Source organism: Grammomys surdaster, unplaced genomic scaffold (assembly GCF_004785775.1).
Source record: "Grammomys surdaster isolate TR1022 unplaced genomic scaffold, NIH_TR_1.0 63, whole genome shotgun sequence".
Classification (NCBI taxonomy): Eukaryota; Metazoa; Chordata; class Mammalia; order Rodentia; family Muridae; genus Grammomys; species Grammomys surdaster.
This window is the reverse complement of record NW_021604565.1, coordinates 3,529,667-3,545,588: the sequence shown is the minus strand read 5'-3', so window position 1 is coordinate 3,545,588 and position 15,922 is coordinate 3,529,667. Positions and strand designations below refer to the sequence as shown.

Below are 15,922 nucleotides of genomic sequence, written 5' to 3'. Positions count from 1 at the left end.
GGTGTGCTTACAGACAGGAGCCTAGCATGGCTGTTCTCTGAGAGGCCCAATCAGCAGCTGACTGAGACAGATATAGATACTCACACCCAACAATTGGACTGAAGTTGAGGAATGTTATGGTTGAATTAGTGGAAAGATGAAAAGCTGAAGAGGAGGGCGACACTATAGGAAAACCAGCAGTCTCAGCTAACCTGGACACCTGGGGTTTCCAGACACTGAGATTCAAACCAGGCAGCATACATGAGCTGGTCTAAGCCCCCTGACACATATATGGCAAAAGACTGCCTGATCTGACTTTAGTGGGAGAAGATAGCCTAATCCTTGAGAAACTTAAGGCCCCAGGGAGTCAGGGAACATCCTATTGGAGATAGAAGAGAGGAGGAATGGGATGAGGAACTGTGGGAAGGGGACCGGGTTGAAGGACAAAGACTGGATTATAAACAAATAAAGTAATAAAAAATGTCAGCCTACCAGTGATTCCCAACCTTCCTAATGCTGCTTCAATATAGTTCTGCATGTTGTTGAGACCCCAACCATAAATATATTTTTATTGTTACTTCATAACTGTAATTTATTTACGGTTATAAATCATAATCTAAATACCTCCATTTTCCAGTGGTCTTAGATGTCCCCCCAAAAGGATCATTCTTCCCCCAAAGGGGTCATGACCCACAGATTGAGAACAATAGCCAACAATTTTTTGTTTTATATAAATATTTGTCTTTATGTCCACAGATAACTGAGGTCTTCATCCCTAATACAGAAAACGTCTTTTTGAAGACTTTAACAAGTAAAGAGAACCACAGCACAGTCCTAATTGATACAAAAGACTCCCAGACCTAAGGCTCAGGGAGCATCACAGAGGAGGGGAAGGAAAAATTGTAATAACCAATGGACATTGGAGTATGTTATGAGACTGTGTAGCCTGGTAATATCAGAAGCTATACTCATAAAGCTCTACCAGCATAATTGTCCAAATATGAGCTGAACAAGGATATGCCAGTGAACTTGCTAAACTTCATGGAGACAAGTCCATGAGGTCTCAACCCTTCACAAAGTACTATAGGCAACTGAGGCTATCGGGGAACAGGAGAGGTGATCTTCCTCAGGAAAGAGCACACCAATTGGTTGTTCAGTGCTCCAGTTATCCCTGAAAACATACATAAAATTGACATTAGAGAGGAAATTGACATTATATTTAGGAATATATGTGTAATACATAAGTACAATAATAGCATCTAGTGAAAAAGAGATCATGAATTTTGCAAAGAATAAGAATTGATAAATGAGACGATTTGGAGGGAGAAAATAGAAGAAGAACATTCTATTAAATAGTAATTTTAAGTATAAAGAAAAGTAAAAAAATTCTAAAATATTTCTCTTTAATATTATAGAAACATAAATATTTATACAAAAATTAATATTAAGCATCTTACACTTTAGCATTCAAACACAGAGAATTTGGGTCTGGGAAACGGTTCAGTAGGAAAAATGCTGTCAGTGCATGCATAAGGACCTCAGTTTGGGTCTGGTAAGAAGCCTAGCATTGCAACCTTGAAGGGAATGGGGACAGGTAGACCTAAGAATCTCACTGTCTAAACAGCCTAGCCATATCCATGAGCTTTGGTTCAGTGAGAAACACTGTCTCAAATATCAAAGGTGGAGAGTAATTGAGGAAGACAATGGCATAGACTCCTGGCCTCCTTTGCCCCCAATTAACATGAAAATTAAACCAAAAAAACTAAACAGAGAAGTAGTAATTGGGCAACTTGATCCCTAAGTGACAAGTGACACAGCTTCCACTAGTTAATGCACCATGCACACATTTATTGTGGCTTCTTTACAAGGGGTGGGTAACTTCTGTGACTTACTATTTGTAATATGCCTGATTGCTTCAAAGTTCTATGTGTCATTTTACTATATATTTTCAGACTTGTCTTTTTATTGTCTCATTATATTTCAAATTTTATTAGGTATCCCACAATAAATCCAGGTGTATAACATTTCTTTTGGTCCCTTTTCTTTAATGAGAGGAATTTTCAGATAACTGTCACATTTTTTCCCCACTCCAAACATTCTCCTTGATGTCTTCTTTTTGGCATCTTATAAAATTATATCTGATTCTATAAATATTTATTTTATATAAATCAATAATTTATTTTCCAAGATCACCAAATATTTTCAAAAGAAACATGATTACTTTGTTTTGTTTGTTTTGAGATGGAATACATATATATATGTGTGTGTGTGTATTAGGTTTGTCTTGAACTCACTTTATAGTCCTGTCTAATTTCAGACTCATCATCCTATTGTGAGTATCTTAAAATGCTGGGATCATAGGCATTTTATAGGGATGTATGGTAACACTTTACTATCTGACAATTTCAATTAATTTTGATTATATTTGAAGTGAATAGAAGTAGCAAATTCCACCAAAATACAAATCACTTGATATAAAGATAAATTTCAGAAAATAGCAGCTTTACTCCCCAAAACATAATAACATAATTCTTAGAAAAAGATGGGAAACTTACAGTAACTGTTTTAAAATAGTGTGTGTGTGTGTGTGTGTGTGACCATTTATATATGTTTGTAGCAGTAACTGATGTCCTTGGAATGAATGTCACCAAACAGAATAGTTTGTACTTATTTCTAAAAATCTCAACTTCTAACCTGAAATACTAAAACTGCTAGAAATAAAATATAGCCAATACACTACAAGATATAGATATAGCAATATATTTTTTGAATATGATTCCATTTGCCTGTGAATTAAGACCAAAAATCGACAAGTGGGACCTCATAAAACTAAAAACCTCTGTACTGCTCAGGAAACAATCAATCAAGTGAATAAGGAACCCAGAGTGAGAGCCAATCTTTACTAGCTATACATCTGTCAGCATATTAATATACAGAATATATAAAGGACTCAAAAAACAACATCTCAAGAAAACAAATAACCCAGTTCAATAATGGACTATGGATTGGAACAGAGTGTTCCCAAAAGAATAAATAAAGATGACTAAAAAATATTTCAAAAGGTGTTCATCATCTTCTGCAATGAGAGAAATTAATTTTAATATAAATTTGAGACAGCATATTGCCTGAATCTAAATAATTAAGACAAAAAAACAGCTGATATCAAATACTGGCTAGAATAGTGATGAAAGGGGTGAACCTATATTCACTGTCTGTGGAATTGTAAACTTGTGTACTCACTCTTTAAATCATGATGGACATCTCAAATATCTGAAAATAAATCTCTCACATGACAGATAAATCTCTCCTTGGCATATATTCAAAGACTAGACATCTTTCTCAACAGTTAATTCCTGAGCTATGTTCATTACTCTACTAGTCACAATAGCTAGGAGACAGAAACAGCCTCAATGCCATTCAAAAGATGAATAGGTAATGACATTGTAGTATGTATACACAATGGAACACTAGTCAATTTTAAAGGAAAAATGGGCTCATAAACGTTACGGTGAATGGATGGGCCTAGAAAAGAGCATATTGCATGGGATAACCCAGAAGGAGAGCAACAAACACTTCATACTGTCCTTCATTTGTAGTTTATAGCTCAGAATCTTTATATGTGAGAATAAGACATGCAAAATACTAGGCTAGTGAAAAGGGATCATGGGGAAGAGAGATGGAGGACATCAGAAAACAGGTGATATAAAGAGGGGGCTTACATTTTAAGTTAGAGGAAAGCCATTACAGAAGGAGAGGGATGGACAAATAATACTAAGAATACATGAAAAAGCCTTAAAGAATCATGTTGTTTTATATTTACCTAAAATTACCACCCACACCGATACCCACACCCACATATATATATATATGTGTGTGTGTGTGTGTGTGTGTGTGTGTGTGTGTGTATCATGTATGTACTATGTATATTTCATGTGTTTATGTGTCTATGTGTCTGGGTCTATGTGTATATATGTATATAGGTATGTGTACATAATGCATATGTGTGTAGGTATATATGTACATATGTATAAATAAAGCTATGCTATTTGGACTGACAATTTTCCCAACAAGAGCTATAGATGATCTAACAAAAACCCTAATACTAGTCATGAGAAAACTCCTTTTGAGTCGATGGTCAGAGTACTCTAAGAGACTTCCAAAATAATATAACTATTGCTGTTCTTCTGTGTTACCTCCCAAAAGTTGAAAGTAGGTTGCTGATGGATACATCACACATATTTGACCCTAAAAGCCTCTTTCTTACAATCTAACTCTCACTGCAAGTTGTCAAAGTATGGAAGTAATCTATCTCCCTGTGCTGCGTATGAGCCCAAGTAATGAACAACATAGCAAAATAACTGCCAAATGCAATAGTGACAAGCATAACTTAGCAGTAACCAACAGCTCCTAATTGGACATAAGACCCACTAAATCATGCCCAGTACTTATAAACCAACTTTATGGTACTAGTGAGGTTGTAGATCTTTGAAAAGAACCACTTGAACAGAGCAGAATAATTCCTAACTGCGTTTTAAAACAGATCCTTATATCCATTGATAAGTGTTGCTTTTGTCTGTCATCAAAGAAGCTTTCCTTTACTGCAGACAGAAAGCATAACAGAAAATTACAACTGGTCAACATGTTGAGAACATGTGATCATAGGACATCCTGAGCCAATGGATACATGTACAATACAACTTCTGTACCTGAGGCTCTCGACACTTTAAAAAAGATGAGACAAAAAAATTTTAAGAGCCAGAGAACCAGAATATCTGTATTAAGATTGTATCTTCTAGAAATCACAAGGAAGCCTCTTCCACGATACCACAACGATATAATTGTCTAAACAAGAGCTGAGGAATGAAGATATCAGTATGATAATTAGGAAATGGGGTGTCTTAGGGATTCCCATTCCTAAAGAACTACAGGTCACTAATAATTTCTGATAGGAAGAATCAATCTTTCTCAGGTCTGATATCCTGAGATCATTCATATCTAATACCAACTGATCAGTCCTGAAACATATTCACACAGGCAACCGTAAATAAACTCAGTGGCTATGTTTATAAGTTTATGCTTATATATCTGTATGAAGAAATAAAAGTAGCACTTGAGAGGTAATAAGGGAGGACATGGGAGGGATTGAAAGGAGGGCCATGGGAGAAACTAGAGAGAGGGGATGATGTAATTTTATCTTAATTAAAATAAAAAATAAAAAATTCCCATGCAACTTCTAAATTTAGGATCCATGGTTTGTCAGCAGCCACTGTCATTCGCCTTTTAGCATTGATTCTTCTAGTTTAACATAATTATAAAGCAAGTCCAATTCTCCCTGAACAAGCAAATGACTCTTGAACGTCATTTAGTAATATTTTTCTGGTGCTTTAAGTAGGAAGACAGAAAATTGACCACCATTTCTCTTCCAACTTGATAAACCTTTTATTTAGACTTATTTATTTATTTTTTTATGCCTGTGTGTATGTATATGTGCATGTGTATGATTCTGAGCATTTCATATGCACAGGAACTCAGAGTCCAAATGATGGTGTTAATCCTCCAGAACCAGAGGTATGCATAGCTGTGAGCTGTCTGTAAAGGTGAATTATAACACGTAGTAGAAATACATTTACATAGGATTCAGGTAACCTTCAGCATATATGTACATCGTAATAAAAATTTTACTGACCACAAACTACATGAACTAGCTTTTAAAGTATCAGTGAAATTGTATTTTGTAAGTCTCTGGGAGATCATGATTAACATGTATAATAAATGCCAAGCTTGGTGCCACTTGTCTGACACCCCAGCACTCAGCACTAAGATAGGAAGACCGTGAGTTTGTGGCTAATCAGGGCACATACAAAATTCAAAACACCCAAAAAATTACATGAAATCTGTGGAGATCTACTTCATGGAATACAGAGAATTCTTTAAGTAGTGAAAGTTAAAGTTAATGTGTCTACTCAGTTTTTCTTATTTATTAAGTATATGTGTTTCATAGAATACAATGATTGTGAGATTTGATCCAGGAGTACTGCCTTAGTATTCCTAAAGTCAGTATCATAAGCGTATGCTAGTGCCTTTTCCACAAAAATTGTTTATTAATAATCTAATTATTGTCTCCTATTTTTTCATATTTGGTTTATTATCTGCTTTAAATTGTTTTGTTTAATATGTATTAGTGTTTTTAATGTATGTGTGTCTGTGAACTATATGCATGCATTGTCCCTGCGGGGCAGAAATGGACATAAGATACCCACAGACTGGAGTTGTAACTGGTTGTCAGATGCCTGGTGTGGGTTCGGTGAATTAACCTTGGTTCTATGGAAAAGGTCTTAAGTATGGTGTCTCACGTTCTTATTTGAAATGATTTCATATTTAACCTAGAGTTATAAAACTAGTATAAGCATGATCTTCTATACTACACTCCTGCACACCATATATATAACAATGTTATATATATGCACAATACATATAACAGAAAAACCAGGAAACATGATACACAATTATTAATAACTCACAGTGTATAGCTTCATTCTCCTCCATTGCCTCAACCGTATGCTTTCTACCTTTCTTCAGTCCAGAAAAGCTCTCATGCACTCCTGCACTGACTTACCCTCTGTCTCTTGTTTTGTATAAGACAGAATTATTCCTAAGACTTTCTTGTTTTAAGAGAAGTGGCTCTTTTACTTTCTCAGATCTCCTACATCTGAGCTGTGGGACTCATAAACTCCTTCAGATTCTTTGTCAATCTTACATTTAATTATATTACAATGTACTGTGGAAAGCTGAGCATTTTTTTCTTTTCCTTTTCTTTTTTGTGATGAGCTAAGATGTCCATCTTTATCATTTACTGAGGTTTGTTACTGCACAGGAAAAACACACAAGCTTCAGAGTCAGATTTTTACTTGCCTTTTACCGTTTTTAATAACGAGCTCAACTCCTCTCTGAGCTTAAGGTTCTTTTTTTTTTTTTTTTATTGGATGATTTATTTACATTTCCTATGTTGTCCCCTTACCCCATCCCCCCCCACCCCCTCGGAACCCCCAATCCCCTCGCCCCTCCTCCTTCTTCTCTGTGGATGTAACCTCTATCTACACCCCCCCACTCCCACCTCCCCACCCTCAAAATTCCCACCCCCTGGGGCATCCAGCCTTCATGAGGTCAAGGTTCTCTTCTTCCACCTATGCCCAGCAGGGCCCTCCACTTTTACATATTCAGCTGAAGCCCTGGATCCCCCCCTAAGTGCTCCCAGGCTGGTGGTTTAGACCCTGGGAACTGTGGTTGGTTGGTATTGTTGTTCTCCTCATGGTGCCACAAACCCTTTCAGCTCCTTCAGTCTTCACTCTAATTCCTCTATTGAGAACCCCATGATCAGTTCAATGGCTAGTTGTGAGCATCTGCCTCTGAATATGTCTGACTCTTGAAGGCCTCTGAGGAGATATCCATATCAGGCTCTTATCAGCATGCACTTCCTGTCTTCCACATCAGCATCTACCTTTGGTGATTGCACATGGGATAGATACTCAGGTGGGGTGGTCTTGAGACGGCCCCTCCTTCAGTTTCTGTCCCTCACTTTGTCTCCATATTTGCTCCCTTGAGTATTTTGTTGCTCCTTCTAAGAAGGACCGAATCACCCTCACTTGGTCTTCCTTCTTTATGGGCTTCATGTGGCCTGTGAGTTGCATCTTGGGCATTTCAAGGTTCTAGGCTAATATCCAATAATCAGTGAGTGAATACCATGTGTGTTCTTTTGTGATTGGCTTACCTCACTCAGGATGATAATTTCTAGTTCCATCCATTTACCTAGGAACCTCTCGAATTCATTGTTTTTAATAGCTGAGTAATACTCCATTGTGTAAATATACCACATTTTTTGAATCCATTCCTCAGTTGAAGGATATCTGGGTTCTTTCCAGCTCCTGGCTATTATAAATAAGGCTGCTATGAACATAGTTGAGCATATGTCCTTGTTATATGTTCGAGCATCTTCTGGGTATATGCCTAGGAGTGGTATAGCTGGATCCTCGGGTAATGCTATGTCCAATTTTCTGAGGAACCGCCAGACTGATTTCCAAAGTGGTTGCACCATCTTGCAATCCCACCAACAATGGAGGAGTGTTCCTCTTTCTCCACACCCTCGCCAGCATCTACTATCACCTGAGTTTTTAATCTTAGCCATTCTGACTGGTGTGAGATGGAATCTCAGGGTTGTTTTGATTTGCATTTCCCTGACGACTAAGGATGCTGAACATTTCTTTAGATGCTTCTCGGCCATTCGAGTTTCTTCCGTTGAAAATTCTTTGTTAAGCTCTATACCCCATTTTTTAATAGGGTAATTTGGTTGTCTGGAGTCTAATTTCTTGAGTTCTTTGTATATATTGGATATTAGCCCTCTATCAGATGAAGGACCTCCACATAAAACCAGATACACTGAAACTAATAGAAGAGAAGGTGGGGAAAAGCCTCGAATACTTGGGCACAGGGGAAAAGTTCCTGAACAGAACTCCAATGGCATATGCTCTAAGATCGAGAATTGACAAATGGGACTTCATAAAATTGCAAAGTTTCTGTAAGGCAAAGGACACTGTCAATAGGACAAAACGACAACCAACAAATTGGGAAAAGATCTTTACCAATCCTTCATCTGATAGAGGGCTTAAGGTTCTTAATCTGTACAATAGTAAAGTAGGAAAAATGACCGATTCTCAAGGAGCTTCTGGAGGATCTAGATAATGTACACAGAGCTTCTGGGCACATGTCTGGTGTGCTCATGGGGTTTCATTAAAGGTTGGGTGTGATAGTATGTTTTCCAGTGAAAGTTAACGTGAAAACCCAATTAGTTTGTCTAGTATGTTTAGCACATGATAATGGGTGGATCCAGGAAAAGAAGAGCATTTCAAGTCTGTGAAATATAGAGCTTGCAAGTTTCAAACCTCATGCCATTCAATATCAAACTTCTTTAATGTATAAGGATTTGTATTTAATTTTCCAAGGGAAACAGTTTTAAAAACAATTCTTTATGTCTTCAATACATTTTTGTTTGAAGTGAAAATAATAGATAAGTAAAGGAATTTCTTCATCATAGTGGAAATTTAAACAAGAGTTGAATAGTAGTCTATTCAAAGATAACTGTATATTTACTCACATATATGACTATGAGGTGAATATATAATATAGAGCTATTTCTTATATGCTTATTTATTATTTGCTACTACCTTCTATGGTACACTGGGATAAATCTACTTAGCAAGCAGTGTGTCTGAGCTTACAAGAAGACCAATAAGTTGACTTTGAGATTTGGGAACAGGAGTTAAGTTGGAGCAAGAGACATGGGAATAGAGGAAACTCATTTGTAGAATATTGCTTGAAATGGAATTGGTGCCATGATTTATCTAGACTTAAATTGTGACTGTGTTTGATATCCTTTCATGACTTCTTGTTATCCATTCTGCTTCTTAGTGGTCTTCAGTCCAAGTGGCCATGGCTTACAACAGTAGAATAGCTTCGTGAAAGCTTTCCCTGCCTTGTACTTCTCACATACAATTCTCCCTTTCTCTGGAGTGAAGAATCTCGAGCTTCGAGGATATATTTCTTCAGTAGTAGAGTCTTTCAACACCAAGTCTCTTGATGGGTTAGAATGCCTTAAAAATTTCCACTGTTTTTTTTTAATGTTCACAAGAAATTTACAGGCTGGTGAGATTGCTCAGTGGTTAAGAACTGACTCCTCTTCCAGAGGTCCTGAGTTGAATTCCCAGCAATTACGTGGTGACTCATGACCATCTGTAAAAGGGACCTGATGCCCTCTTCTGGCATGCAGACAGAGCACTCCTATATTTTAAAAGTATACAAATAGCTCTTTCTCGTCTTGCAAGATGGCAGGTGAAAAGGTGGAGAAGCCTGATACAAAGGAAAAGAAGCCTGCAGCCAAGAAGGCTGGCGGTAATGCTGCTGCCTCTGGTCCCTGGGCCACTGGTGCAGCTAAAAAGGGTAAACCGAAGAGTAAAAAACTCAAAAAAGCCAAGCCCCACTGCAGCCGGAACCCTGTCCTGGTGAGAGGAATTGGCAGGTACTCCCGATCTGCTATGTATTCCAGAAAGGCCTTGTACAAAAGGAAATACTCAGCTGCCAAGACCAAGGTTGAAAAGAAGAAGAAAAAGGAGAAGGTCCTTGCTACTGTCACAAAAACAGTTGGTGGGGACAAGAACGGTGGCACCCGGGTGGTGAAGCTACGAAAAATGCCTAGGTATTATCCTACGGAAGACGTGCCTTGGAAGCTGCTGAGCCACGGCAAAAAGCCCTTCAGTCAGCACGTGAGGAGGCTGCGCTCCAGCATCACTCCCGGGACTGTCCTGATCATCCTCACTGGGCACCACAGGGGCAAGAGAGTGGTTTTCCTGAAGCAGCTGGGCAGTGGCTTGCTACTTGTGACCGGACCTCTAGCTATCAACAGAGTTCCTCTGCGCAGAAACACCAGAAGTTTGTTATCGCCACCTCTACAAAAGTTGATATCAGTGGGGTTAAAATCCCCAAACACCTGACTGACGCTTACTTCAAGAAGAAGCAGCTGCGCAAGCCCAGGCATCAGGAAGGCGAGATCTTCCACACAGAGAAGGAGAAATACGAGATTACAGAGCAGCGAAAGGCTGATCAGAAAGCTGTGGACTCGCAGATTTTGCCAAAGATTAAAGCTGTTCCTCAGCTCCAGGGCTACCTGCGATCTCAGTTCTCCCTGACAAACGGGATGTATCCTCACAAACTGGTGTTCTAAATTGCTTACAACCTCATTAAACAGATTCATATGTTTAAAAAAAAAGTATACAAATAAATAAATTTTTAAAAAAAGAAATTTAGGTCTAAATAGTGCTTAAGAGGTAACTTTTCCACAATGTGTACATGAAGGTTTTTGTCAAGAGTGATCTAACTTGAGTTTGCATGTAATGTCTTTTGAGCTTCTGTTGTTTCTGAACAGAGTAAACAGCTGTCTCTGTTCACTCACACTTTGTTGCAACACTATACAACAAACCATACACAGAGCTTTACTGAGAAGGAAACAGGAGGGTGTCTGCCTCTGTTCAGGAGAGAAGCAGCAGAGAACTGAGCAGGAAGCAGGTTTCGTATTATTATTTTTAAGATAGAGAGAAACTTTCCAGGTGGGGATTTCCAGGATGGGGAATGATAGGATTTTAAGCACTAATCTTGTTTTTGTTTTGGTTTGTTTGTTTTTGTTTTGTTTTTAGTCTGTAGGGCGAAGTTTGGCTGCCTGCGATTCAAAGGGCTGGATCCATCCATTAGAGTATTCTGGAGTTCTGGAGTGGGCCTGGTGGTTGGAGGTCCTCAGGTGCGGGGTCTGGCCACTCACTACTTTGAGGGGCTTACATGCATATTATTGACATATGTATGCACAGGGTTCATAAGAAGCTCAGGAAAAGAAAAAAAATAAAATTCTAAATAACTTCCCTGCAGGACTGGACCTCTGTATGGAAGTACAAGACTAACGTTGGGAGTTTTGGAAAGGACTATATCTTTGACACCAAGATTCATTAGTTCAGAATGTACCTGTGGAAATTTAGCATTAGTTAATTGCCACAAATTGAATTTCCATTTTATTCAAGTGCACAGGCAGGGTTGGATTAAGCATATACAAATTTGTCATAGACTCATGTTAAAAGGAATAAGATAAAAAACAAGAAAGCCAAAAGTATTGTGGAGAAGAACGATTTGTGTTGGCAAACAGATTTGCATTTTTGTTTATAAGGATCTAATAATTTAATTTATATTGGTGCTTTCCCTATGTACTGCTAGTAATGTCTCATATTTGCTTCTAAAAGATATTGTATAACTTTTAAAATATGACTGCAGGATTTAAATGGCTTAGTTTTTGAAACATTCTCCTTATAGAATTCAAAACTGTCTTTTTAATAGGACATGGATTACATAATACTGACAGACTATAAACTATTTCTTAGATATGAACGATGACTTTTCTTTGAATTTGTGATTTAACTTTCAGATAGCTTAGTGGTTAAGTGGCTGAGACCTTTGGAAGGAGATGGATACAACTACAGATGCAGCCTGTTACTGGGAGACACTCATTTATGTGATACATTTTGAAATTTTGATTTCAAAGTTAAAAACATGGAAATTCTATTTAAATAATTTCCCCCACATAATAATTCCTTAAAAAGCTGTAATTGCTTTAAGTTTTACTACTGATTGTAGTCATTTCTGTGATTGTATCTATGATTGATGCATCTTAATGTTGCAATCATCTGCCAATTTTCTATGATTATATCTGTGACTGGTATTCTTTTTGGTGCAATTGGGTGGCAATAGTCTGATTATATATCTATTAAGATTTTTTACATAGCTTTCTCTCAAGACACGTTTGAAGAATAGAGCCATTATTTCCTGGGAGATAAGTCTTTTTGCAAAGTGTATTCTTTCTGGCTTTGTCAACTGTCTTTTCTTCTAGACAACAGGTTGAGTGGCTTAGCAGAATAAAGCTAGCAGGTCCACTATTCACCTTACAATGCTAAGAGAACATAATTTCCAAGTATGCATCACTAAAATTCTTTAACGTCTTAACCTGCAGTCAGAGAACAATGTCTACTAACAAAGAATAGAGACAGTGACAGAATTTTTATAGAGTTGTGAGAGGGTCAAGGCAAGGAGTGGGTAATCTAGATGGCTCACAGATGTTAGGTAGCATAGACACAATTTGCCTTCCAAATGTCTTCACACCAGGTTCAACCAAGGTCATATAAAAATGATTTAGAAAAATATTTGTGCTGAACATGTACAGAGTTGACTTATTTCCTTTGTTGTCATTCTCAGGACAATAGTTTCATAATTATTTACATAGTGTTAGCACCATATTTATTAGATATTGGAAGTAAGTCAGGGGTGGTTTAAGTATACAGATGAATGTGTGTAAGTTACATATCAGTATTAAGCCATTCTATATAAAAGTCATAAATATCTGCTGACTTCCATGTCTGTAGGGCAGGTCAGTGCCCTTATTCCAGACCATAATGGGCACTAACAGACAGGAGAGCTTAGAACTGTTTTTATAGGTCATCCCTCAAACCTGTAGCCTCTACCCTCAGTGGGAACAGATTTAGTGAAAATATAGACCTGAAAGCAATTGGATCCAGGAAAATCACAGAAGACACACACCTTTGGAAACTATTTCCACAGGGCTACCTGCACAGAAAAAGTGAACAATGACCAATAGAGAGAGGTATAGAAATGTTGGGAGGTTTCATTGTTCAATACAAGGGGAGTGTAGTAGGATATTTTTCCTGCAAGTTGGGAGGAGCTAAGGTGGGAGGAGTAGGAGGGGAAGAGGAGGAGTAAGGAAAGGAAGAGAAGAAGGAAGAAGAGGAGGTAGGGAAGAGAGGACCAGAGAGAGGGGGAACATGGAAGCAGATGTGTGCCTGTCTCTAGCAGTCAAAGGTAGTTGGTATGTTAGGTTGGGTATTGGGTTACACCTCTGATTGTGTGGTGTTATTGAACATTGTTATTGAACATTGTTATTGTGTGGTGAATTCATCTTGTTATTGAACATTGTCAAATATATAAAGCCTTTGGATAATCTAAATATTAGACTTTCATTACTACTGGATCCACATGGATGGTGGGATGGTCTGGGTATAGCCCAGCCTTGTGGAGACAACTTGGAAGATTGGCAGAGCCATCTTCCATGGTGGTGTCTTGTGCATGGCAGGGTCAGTGTTTCTGGGTGGCCATTTTCTAGCTCTGACAGCGGAACATGGTGGCTGAGCTAAGCAGAGCCTCCTCCACTTAGATAGTCGGCCCAAGAAAATGCCATTTTAAATATTTCCTTCAACAGGGAAGCAGTATTGTAGTGAAAAGTATTCAAAGGGAGTCTGAGTTTTCTTTGCACTAACTGTGCCTTGAACAAATGCCTAAGCACTCTAGGCACTTCATGCACAAACATGTCAAAGGTGATAAGGCAATATGATGACAATTTCATCTTAAGGGTAAGAAGTTGGAAGACTTCTGGTATTTGGTTAATATATTTGTTGTAAGCTATGAAAAAAATTTCTTTTTATTTGGAAGACAGCGAGGCATGCATGGGAGTAGTAATTGAAAAGAGAAGCTGAATAAAGTATTGAAGACTTGCAGACCCTGCTACTTAGCAAGGTCAACTGTGGATGGGAGCAGGTTGTTGATTGAAGATTGACAGTGTGTGTTTATTTTGGCATAGTCATTGCATTTTTTTCTATTGGTGCTTAAAAATCTGTGTATAAAAATCCAGGAGCATGAATGTTTGAAGTGACTTTCTGATGAAGATTTACCTAGAAGGTGTAGCAGAAGGATGAGCAGGCCAAGTGGTCATTGGCTGTGCAGGCCAACAAGGAGGAGGATGGACCACAGAATCAAGTTCACTGAGATGGTGAAAGAGATGGTGGGAGGCAACAACCCAGAACACGGGAAATGGACCATTCTGGGCTTTGAACAAACTGTGTAACTTACAGGAGTTGTAACAGAGTAAAACTATTTAAAGGGTGAATGTTAAAAATAAGGAAAGGTGTGTTATTGATATAGTACCAAGAGGGTTGATTATATAATCAACAATATGGTTTATAATCATCTGAGCAAGCAGATGTATTCTTTTGAAAATAAGAAATAAAGACTGAACAGGACCTGAAAAATTCAATGAGATTAAGTTGACAGTGCCTTTCTTAGAGAACTATTTCATTGAGTAACACATATTTAGCATCAATGGAGTGTCTTGAAAAAGGGCTAAGTGTCACCATCAAGGGAGAATAGATCTGTGTAATGCCTAGGAAGTCTGAGCTAACCGTATCAAATAGTTGTACAATGAGAACAAGAGTTGTACAGTGAGGAATCCATTTTAACTTGATTTCAATTTAAGTTTAAAAGTGGAAGCTCTCTTAGTATATTTTGTCCTTAAATATACTTTTGTTGTGCCATTTACTCATGGAAACTATCATTGTTTTAGTATAGTAGGACAGGTATATCATTGTGGTATCTCAATACTTTTAGTATGAATTAAAAGATGAACTGATAATATTTAGTAATAATATTTGGGTTAAACAAAATATAGTCTTCTTTTTTCATGTATATTTGCTTGTGTAAGGATCATATGTGTATATATATATATATATATGAGTTCACATGTGTAAACTTGTGTGCATGTGTGTAAGTATGCACTTGTGATTGTCCCTATAGGGGCACAAGACTGATGTTGAGACTCTTCTTCAGTATCTTACAACTTACACTTTGAAACAGGGTTTTACAATAAAATTCATAGTTGGTTGATGGAGTTGGGTTCACTAGCCAGATTGCTCTAGGATTCTCTTTCCTATCAGTTGTAGCTGGACTTACAGACAGGAGATACACACAACCATAGTTAAATGGGATCTGTGCTCTGAACTCTGATCCTTCCTATATCAACCCCCCAGAATATAGTTTAAAAAGTAATTTCAAGTGTCCCTTACTCTTAAAATATGTCTGTTTAGAAGTTGAAAATTACATGTGAAGATTGTGTTAAATTTTTATTGGACAAAGATACTTTAGAGTTTTGTAGATCATAGTAACTAAAATGTTTTTGATAAAAAATTAATGTAGGTTTGGGGAGATGGCTCAATGTGCAAAATGCTTTTTGAATAAATATAAAGATCTGAATTTTGTATACCTAGCCTTCATGCACATGTGGGGCAAGAACTGTGTGTCTTAATCTCATTTCTGGGAGACACAGACAGTAAAATTCCTGGAGGTTGCTGAGCAGCCAGCTGAACCAAAGAGGCAAGCTCCACATTTAGTGAGAGATTTATTTCAAAAAACAGTATGAAGACTTAGGTCACTGAAGACTGTAGGCTAGCAGAAGATCTTCATCTCTCCTTCCTCTCCTCTAAATTCAATCCTTGAGTCACATTCCTAGCTATGTAGA

General features: G+C 37.7%; 1 pseudogene; it reads left to right on the top strand.

Moving 5' to 3' along the window:
- Positions 1–9,854: 9,854 nt before the first annotated feature.
- LOC114621689 lies at positions 9,855–10,795 on the top strand (annotated as a pseudogene).
- The last annotated feature ends 5,127 nt before the right edge of the window (positions 10,796–15,922 follow it).